Genomic DNA, 9,318 nt, shown 5'->3' on the forward strand with positions numbered 1-9,318 from the left:
GGATGCTAACATGCTAACGATGTTGTATATTAATTTGTTCACATAAGATGATTTCTACAAATCCACTAGGATCAAGTACTCCATTAAAGTATCATGCTGATGAGAATCCAGCCTGACTCACATGACCTGGAGATCTGGTTGTGTCTGAGGATTTTCTTGCTGCCTAAACCGGCTCGTGGCGACGCTCTGACGAGGCAGCTAAAAATGGTCTCCTGCAACAGCGGGTGAAATACTTGTTTAATCTCCCTGTGACTATAAAAATGCGCTGCTGGCTCTACAATGTCACCACGAGGTAAGTGAAATTGCACATGATTTGAATAATTCATTGAGCCAAACAAAACATTTATTGAATGTGATCTTCATTAGTGTCTCCTCCTCTCCATTAGGTGCCTCATGCAGTATTGAGAAAGGCGTCACAGCTGTCCTTTGAAGAGGGAATTACCTTGAGGAATATTGGAGAGGGAGAGCGAGCGATTCGTGTGTCACATAGAGGCAGGAATTGACGGTCCCCTGATCTCAACTTTACAGGGCCTGTTTGGGAGGAACTAGAGCTGAAAGTGATTCAACGGTTCATCAAAAAATCTGCAGCGGCTATGAGACCATCGTCTCTGAATGGGCCGAGAGTCCCCACGGCGGGATGCTAGCACCTCGCCGAATCCAGCTTTTTTAATAATTCAGGATTTTCTGAAGGCAAAAGTAGCTTAAAAACAACCAAGGCAAAGATAATACAGTGGAGCAGAGTTAGAACACTGAGCAATCGGTAAACTTCCAGATGGGTAGTTATTGGAAACAATTTTGTTTCCCTAGGTTGACTCCATTGTTGTGGTGCAGGAGCAAACATAACCCATCAGATATTATCTGAGAAACGTCATCCTGAAGCAGTGATGCTCGGTGAGCAAACATGAGCCGAGAATATTTCTGGCATAATACCTCAGTTTGAGCTGATAACACCTTGCCCAAAGCCTCACACATTTGTTATCAGTGATAGCTGGATCACCCTTGACGAATTGATCTTTTAATTTCTTTTAGTGGTGTAGTACTGAACGCGTCTGTGAGACGACCGGTGCGAACGACAGCTAAGAAACAGCACACAAAAATGAGGCTCTTAATAACGGATTCCTGAATGTAAAATGGTGATGAACCGATCGATCTGCAGACTATTCAACCCTAAAAATATCCAGTCTTTGCTGTCAATATTTACCTCATTACATTTTTCTGCAGGGTCGAGGGAAGTTCAGCATTTTCACAGATACACTGGATGATTATCCTCTTTGTTTCAAGCTGCACATACAATGGGTGTAAGGCATTTTCCTCAAAAACATCTATATTCTTCCCACGAAACCTGTCCTCTCTTTTTTTCTACACAGAATCCTTGAGAGTCGGAGCCGGAGCGTCGAGCTGCACAGCATCCAGAAATACTCCGTGTGTTAAACATTCAGCCATTCACCACCCGAACAGCACGTTGTGCTCACCGACGTGGCAAAGGATGCGCTTCTCTCCGCCATCAATGCAGCATCGACTCTGAGAAAACAATAGTCTGGTGCCAGCAGCAGGAGGCACAGCTCAATCATTACATGCTTTTGTGTGGAACAGCTTCTTGAGTATTATATTCTGTCACTTCAGGCCACGGCGAAATTAATGACAAACACATCTGTTCTGGACGGATGTGTCTCTAATTTTAACTCTGACGCAACACAGCGGCAGGTGAGAGAGCCCGTCTCTGGCACATTCCCAGCTATTACGCAGGTTTTATTGAACTTTCCTTTCAGCCTCCATACATTATCATGGAGTGACCACGGTCCTTCAGTAATCATCACTGCAGTTAATCACTGACAGCAGGGAGCATATGTAAACCCATTAAGATGATTTAAGCTCATTGGACAGGATTTAGTGACTCCATATTTAATCACTTAGTGTGCCTCGGGAATCTGGAATGAGCTTTTTGGACGTTGTTGATTGCAAACTGGAGACTAAAAGTAACTGAAAGTTTATTGCAACTTTATATATCTGTGATGACAAAAGGGTGGTGGTGTTGAGGGGCTGAAATGTGGTGCTTTAGAGTCGGATATGTCTTCGTCTTGGTTGAGAATCATCAAACTCACGGCAGCGATAATTTTCACAGTCATGTCTTTGCATAAAGAAGATCATCAACTCAAACATGCAGATTACATGATTTACTGAAGAGGTCCAGCGCTCAGCTGAAATGTGCCATAATTCCATCATGCTTGATGAAGCCATTAATGGTCCTCCGGCTCCAGTAGGTTCATCTGAGTCCTTCTACCTCATACTTACAGTATGTGACTGACACAACCCTGCTGGTAATTGTTTTCTGCTGCACTGATGGTTGTTTTAAGTGAGCGTCTAAATGCAGTTTCCCGGCGATGTGTGTGTCTTTGTTGGGATTTGTTTCCAATCAGGGGCACTGCTGTAAACCTTAAATACATGCACTGCTGATCTGACTCAGCATTGCACCACATTTCCTGATGTTTCCTTTGAATTAGAAGAACTTGCTGTGAGATCTGCATTCACAAACAGGCAGTGCCAGCTGTATTTCTCCTGCGTGGAAGCCAAGCTGTTCTCACACTTGGAGAAATTTCATAAGGAGGAGCTCATTCCTATTCGGGCTGCCATACGCTGCATGTAGGTCCATAGATCTTCAATATTTTACAGATCACATCGCAACAAGTTCCCATTTATCACAGCGTATGGGAGGTGCCTTTCTCTGCTGCGCTGACGAGTTGACAAGCACAGGACACGAGTCTCGTAAAGAACGCATCAGTCATGCAAATCTCTGGACACCACCTGGTCTCTGCGCACTCTGCTCACTCACCATAATCAATAGCCCACCAATGAGGGCCACATCCAGACACGGCAATCTGACTGCTTTTTTTTTTTTTTTTTTACATTAATGTGTTATGGCAGCATCATGCTGACATTTTCTCTCGCATCAGCATCCATTTTTAATCAGGGTATCTGGCCTCGCTGCTGCTCGTCAAGTGCATCAGCCTCCTGTCAGAGTGTGGGCTTGCAGAGAGGGATAAGAGCTCTTACTGCTGCTCTGTGGAAATAGATGTGCTGGTACAACTGCCTACCTCTCCTGGACCATCTGTGGAGTGGCGGCGCTGGGTGATTATTATGTAAGGCATTCACAACAGGCCCTCTCTTTCCCACATTGTGCTAACAAGTCCTTCAGATAATTTGAATATTGGTCTTGAAATGTCTTTAACTGCATTGTTCTGTAATTCAGTGTCGAGTTATTCTTCCAGCTGTGTGTGTGTCCATCTGTTTGATGGTGGTTTCAGCACATAGCAGACTGAATCGCTTTGTCTCTTTAGGTATATTTTTTCCAGAGTTTCAATATTTGAATCATTACTTTATAAGAAATAACTAATAGTTTTGATATTATGTATGTAAATGAGATGCTAGGAAAATACTGAAATACATTTGTGCAGCAGATGTAAGAATTCATTTACATTAAAATAAAAAATACTGCAATTTTGTTTCAGCCACATGAGAATGGTGGAAAAAAGATGTGAAAACATCATATGAATAATGTCAGTTTTAAAACGATGTGATGAGCTTGCTGGCAAACTTTTCCCTTGAAAACAAATGTAGGACAGTTTGAAACAATATCTGAGCAAAATATCTGCACTTTAGCCACAAACTGCTCCGCTGTGATGATCACTGCTGAGTTTGTCTGCTGGTCGGTGCTGATCACACACTGCACATTCAATTTGCAGCACAATGCACTTTCTGCAGAGATTGCCGTGGGATTGCTGCTTCTGTTGGTATTTCCTCTTCTGCTTGCTGCCAAACTGTTAAAGCTGAAGTCAGGTTTTTATTTGTACACAGTCATGTACTTTTAAATAGCAAGGAGCGCTGAGAGGATGTTGACTACTTTAAATCACACTCACTTGTGTGCGTTCCCAGCTCGATGTGTGTGTGTTACGCTGAAGGTCGGCGGCGCTGAGGATAAGCTGCAGAGTCAATATCAAACCTCTGCAGACTCAGTATAATGAACAGCCACTGTCACCTGCATGTACTCATGTTATTCATTGTTAATATCAATTATTGCTGCCCCAAAGCATTTGCTGCGCAGGTAGTTTCTTCATTTCTGCCAAGTCAGGTCGAACACGGAAAAAATAAGTCACAGATATTCTCTCATAACTCTGTACGAGGCAGGAAGGAGAAGACATCGGAATCTTCTTTAGGGAATCAGGAGGGCAAGTTATTAAAGAAAATAAGTAGTTACTTGGATCGCTGAGTGGGTCAGTCTAATCTGATTCATTTATTAAATCTGGCTGAAGTTATTTTGTAAGTTTGGAATTATTGAAGTGTGTCTGAGGTAGTCAGGGATCAGTCACCTGTAGAAAAGTTATTTCCTGTTTTTTTTTTCTCCAAGTTTTGGTTGTGAAGTGATAAGGATAACATGATGGCATGGTTGCACTAAACTCTGAGATAGAAGCTACTGTTTGTGCTCTTTCTCTTCTCTTTCTCTCAGTGTGACACTGGTTAATCTGAGCAATGGGCAAAGCACACAGAACTAATACCTGGACTGTGCCAAATAAAGGGTTAAAGTCCAGTATGGATTAACCAAACACATAGCAGGTACGAACTGAAGGTAATCTTTATTAGAAACTATACTGTTCTGAAAATCAAATAACAAACAAGTTGAGGGATGCAAAGCAGATTGTCTAACAGGTGGGGCATAAGCGGCCAGAACTGAGACTAAATTTACCGTGTGATGCTAAACAGAGCTTCAGCAGTTACATCAGTCCCATCATAAACATGAAATGTGACAAAAAATAACACAAAAGCTAAACATCTGAAAATGAATCAGAAACAAATGAAGCAAAAGAATGCATGGAATGATGAGGGGAAAACAGCTGAGGAACCAGTCAACAATGCAAAAACCAAAGAAAAAAGTGAGAGACATGTGAAGGATGCACATTTCCACATCCGTGCGCTGCTCAGTGTAACACCTGTTCACCTGAAAGAATGGGATGTTTGAGCTCATTACAACAAGAAGCAGATGGCTCCTAATGATGTTTGTTTTTTAGGATTGCTCATGCATGTATAGATAAAACCTTTTAACCCCTGACTGTCAGCACAGCGTCACTCAACAAACTTCTGTAGTAACTAGGATTTTATAATTGTATATTGTTGCTTGTGACAACCAACAATTCGTTTGCTGGTGCAATGTGTTATAATTATATTGAATTATTTGCAAGCACTCATACCGAGTCTGTCATTTTGCCACTTTACATACAGTAGAGCACAGAGACCATGTGTAATTATTTTGGTTCTGAGTGGACTGGAATGACATACTGCAGAGCGATCATTAACGTGGACGTCAATAAGCTGTGTACGTCTGTTTTGCGTTCCTACACCCATAAAGCTCCCGCTTGGGGTCAACCACCTGCCCACAATGCCTACTGCAAACCGTTAAAGCATGAGGGTACATCTGTATTAATATGGGGAGCCATCTCCTCAATCATTCTGTCCTGTGATTAGTCGGCGCATCAGTCAAAGCCTCCAAGGCCTTTTCTCTCACTAATATGCAGTTATAGTGCCCTCATGACGGCCTGTGTTATCTGAGGACACTGTGCTGATGAGAACTAAAAAGATGGTCCATGGAGACACTGCAGCGACTGGTCTGTAGGGTTTCATCTCGATGATGAACAAAAAGAAAAAAATCAGTATTCAGTTGAAAATGTTGTTTGCGGGCAAGCTGAGGCTGACCACAAATTAATCAATAAATGAAAATAACACAAAAGATTGTCAGTACTTCTAATTTAATAATTTTTTATGCCTTTTCATTCTTATACAACCAAAATGTATGCAAAATGTGAAATAATTGATACAATTTATTTCTTACAATGTCACTTATAGTCTGTGTGTTTGAAAAATTGCCCCAATTTATCATCCACTAATAAACTTCTGTGGCATAATGAGTCATCTGAGAGTGTGAATTGGATAACTAGGACAAAATGTGAATTTCTTAAGGGAGTAATAGGATTGTGGCAGAAAAAAATAGCTTTATGGATACACATATATTAGGGGAGATGATTGTAGAGAACACAGCACAGTGTGTGTTATCAGCAGCTCTGTATAAACATACTTGGACACATTAAGGCTCATTTTAAATGACTTCGCCTGGAGCTGGCTCACTCTGACAGTTTTCCAACAAGTCCTCTGGGAGAGAAGATAGTCACAAAACAGAAAGTGCAATTAGAAAGAGTGTCTCTCAAACCCATGCGCAAGGCGTTTCAGTGGGAGGACGAGGCGGCGGAGGGAGTCACTTCATAATCTGATGGAGAGAGAGTGACAGACCGACGGTGAGCGAAAGACGGAGACCTGTCGAAGGAGCCAGAGCACCGTAAAACGCAGCGCTGCAGTGGTTTGCTCTCTCACAGCGAGAATATTTCCTGCGACGGACAAACTGTTAAAAAGAACTGAACTGAAAAGCCAACAGAGTGTTGTACAAATTATTTATGCCTTCACACAATGGAGCTGCTTTGACCTTTGGCCTCTTAAAATCGGGATATCTCATTACAGCTTGTGAACATAGAATAAAACAACTACTTAGAGGAAATGTGTCCAGCCCACTTGTTTTACAAAAGCAAAAAAAAAAAAAAACAAGGCATTTGTGGTCCATCTTTACACAAGATTAGAAACACAAAGCTTCCTCCCCTTAAAAATTAGCACTCATCTCCAAAACTCACGAAAACCCGAAGCGCTTCAATCCCTATGATGGCAATTTGCATAATAATTACAGCATAGCAAAGACAGAGGGGGAGGACAGCAAAACAAACCCCTGCCAGCCGAATAAGTATAATTCAACGTATAGTAAAAATAGCTGAGGTTTCTCTTTAATCGCATCAGTTTGAAATTCTCTTGTCAATATTTCCTAAACACCTGGAGTTTTCGTCCATAGAAATTCAAAAAGCCTCATTTAGGCATGATTTAGAGACGCTTTTCCTGTTGGTTACAGAATAAGTCTGGATCCCATGTCAAACATTTTGAACTCGGACGGAAAAAACAGAGGCTGCATTGCATCAAATATTCTAATAGGGATGTAATCTTATTAAAATCAAGTTGAGGATAAAGTGGCAACAAATAGACATTTTCCCATTATTTACATTCACATGGATTTTGTGCATGTTTTTCCTAAAAAAAAAAAAGAAAAGAAAAATACTTTCCAGTAACTTCTTTCATATTGTGCGTAGAGAAAAAAATATATAAAAAAGGAAATCGGTGACTTGAAAATAACATGCAATCCATATGAAATATCCACAATATCATAATAAAGTAATGGTTAATGTACAGTTAGGAAGTGAAGAAAGCTGAATGAAGAGTCTGCATGTTTTCGCAGGCTTCGTAATCGGGTCACCAACACCAGCATGACTTCATCTTCGTCCTGCACAGCAGTCCTTCAGACAGCCTTTCATACGGCGTCTGCAGAGGATTTCAGACGGTTTCACAGTACTCGGTGATGAATCTCACCTATTTCACTGCGCAGCAGGACTGACAGACTCTCCAGCTGCAGTCTCCGCTGGGTGTTTTGTTGGCAGCAGCACCTCTGTTGGTTTGGTTGGACTTACCGTTCCAGCTCCACTGACGCCTTGATTCACACGGTCTCACCTCTTATCTCCCACTGAAAGATCTCCTGTCAATCATCTGGAATGTAAGGGCGGCCATCCCCGCGGCTCCACATGATTCCTTTGAAATCTCTGCTTTAGCCTTTCTGTTCTTTGCAGGAGGGAACATTGCATTTACTTGTTTAGAGGGTTAATCCTGGCTCGTTCTCATGGTTATTGTAATGTGCCTCAATGTCTTGACTCATGACTCATGTGGTTTCAGTTGAAAGAGAAAGTATAAATAGCTCAGGCTGCTTTCAAAGTGCTGTCCTCAGATTTGTCCATCCCCGATAAGAATGTGACTGTAAAAGCCACGATGACTGGAAGCTTTCATTTGGTATGTGACTTGTAAATTTCCTCATTAGCATCAGTGTAGCTGTCCTGAGGATGGCAAAGCTGAAGACAAAAGCATGTCAGTGAAATTTAGTCACTGCTGGGAGACATTGCGTGGACAGTATCTTACTGGCCTCACATGAGATGTGAGTGAAGTTTGAGTTTCATCGGGGCCAAGTGTCAGAATGATTTGGAAATCAAAATATCGTCTCCCTGCTGTTTTCAGATTTTCTGCGCAGATTGGAAGAAAATGCAAACCCCACACAAGCCCGGAACAGAAACAGAGATTTATTTTTTTTTTTTTTGTAACGAGACAAGATTTCTAACCACTAGAGCAACAATCAGAGAACAACCCCCCCAAAACATCTGTGTTACAGAAAATAATAGATTAGTTTATCAATGATTGAGAGAGAAGTGCTTTCAGTGACATCCAAGAAGAGATGAATCACACAAGTGATAATTTATCACTTCCTCTGATGTCTTTAGTATTTTAATAAGATGTATTCGGGGTAATTAAGACGGTCTGAAACCGAGTTTCACCTTGTTCTCTCCATCACTCCAGGGTGTTCATTACTTTCCAATGTGTCCTTGTGTCTGGTGGTTAACTCCGATTACCTGTCCTCATTCCTGCCCGTTTGGGTCCTGCCCATCTGTTTTTAATTCCATCCGTCTTCTGGGTCTCAGACTTGTTCCCCGGATTCTTCTGTTTGTCACAAGCAAGACTTCGACATTCAGGTTTGACTTTTCTGTGATTACATTCAGATTTGGTTATATTTTGTATCAGACATTCAGATTTCTCTCAGCACTTTTCTATTCTTCCTCAACTTCCTCCAAACCTCCTCATGTTTTCCAGTATCTTTTTAAATACCCAGAAGAAAGCAGACTTTAAATTGTGTAGTGAGCTTTAACAGCATCGGGCGGGAGTTCAGCGCAGGCCATGCTTTTCTCAATAGATAAGGTATGTGAAAATGATGAAACAATGCGGGAATGTTCCCCGCTGCTGCAGCTACTCTCTCATTAACTGTGCATTACTGTGTTCTTCTCACCAGTACATATTTTACAAAGACAGATGGGTGCTCACTTGTTTGTTTATTTGGTACATATAGCTGCAGCCAGTGCAGTATCTAACATAAGGTCCAAAATAAACCCTCTCAACTTTGTTTCCATTCCAAAAAAGGTCCTCCTGGTATGAGTGTGCTGCACTCACAACGGATATTCACAGTTTTCTGTTAAATTGAGGTGCGAGTTGATGTGTGTGCGTACGTGCGCGCTGTGTGCCAAAATTCAATATGCTCATTATTGGATATCGACACTGCTTGAAATTGGGAAAGTTAATGAGTCCCAG

Source organism: Salarias fasciatus, chromosome 5 (genome assembly GCF_902148845.1).
Source record: "Salarias fasciatus chromosome 5, fSalaFa1.1, whole genome shotgun sequence".
Classification (NCBI taxonomy): Eukaryota; Metazoa; Chordata; class Actinopteri; order Blenniiformes; family Blenniidae; genus Salarias; species Salarias fasciatus.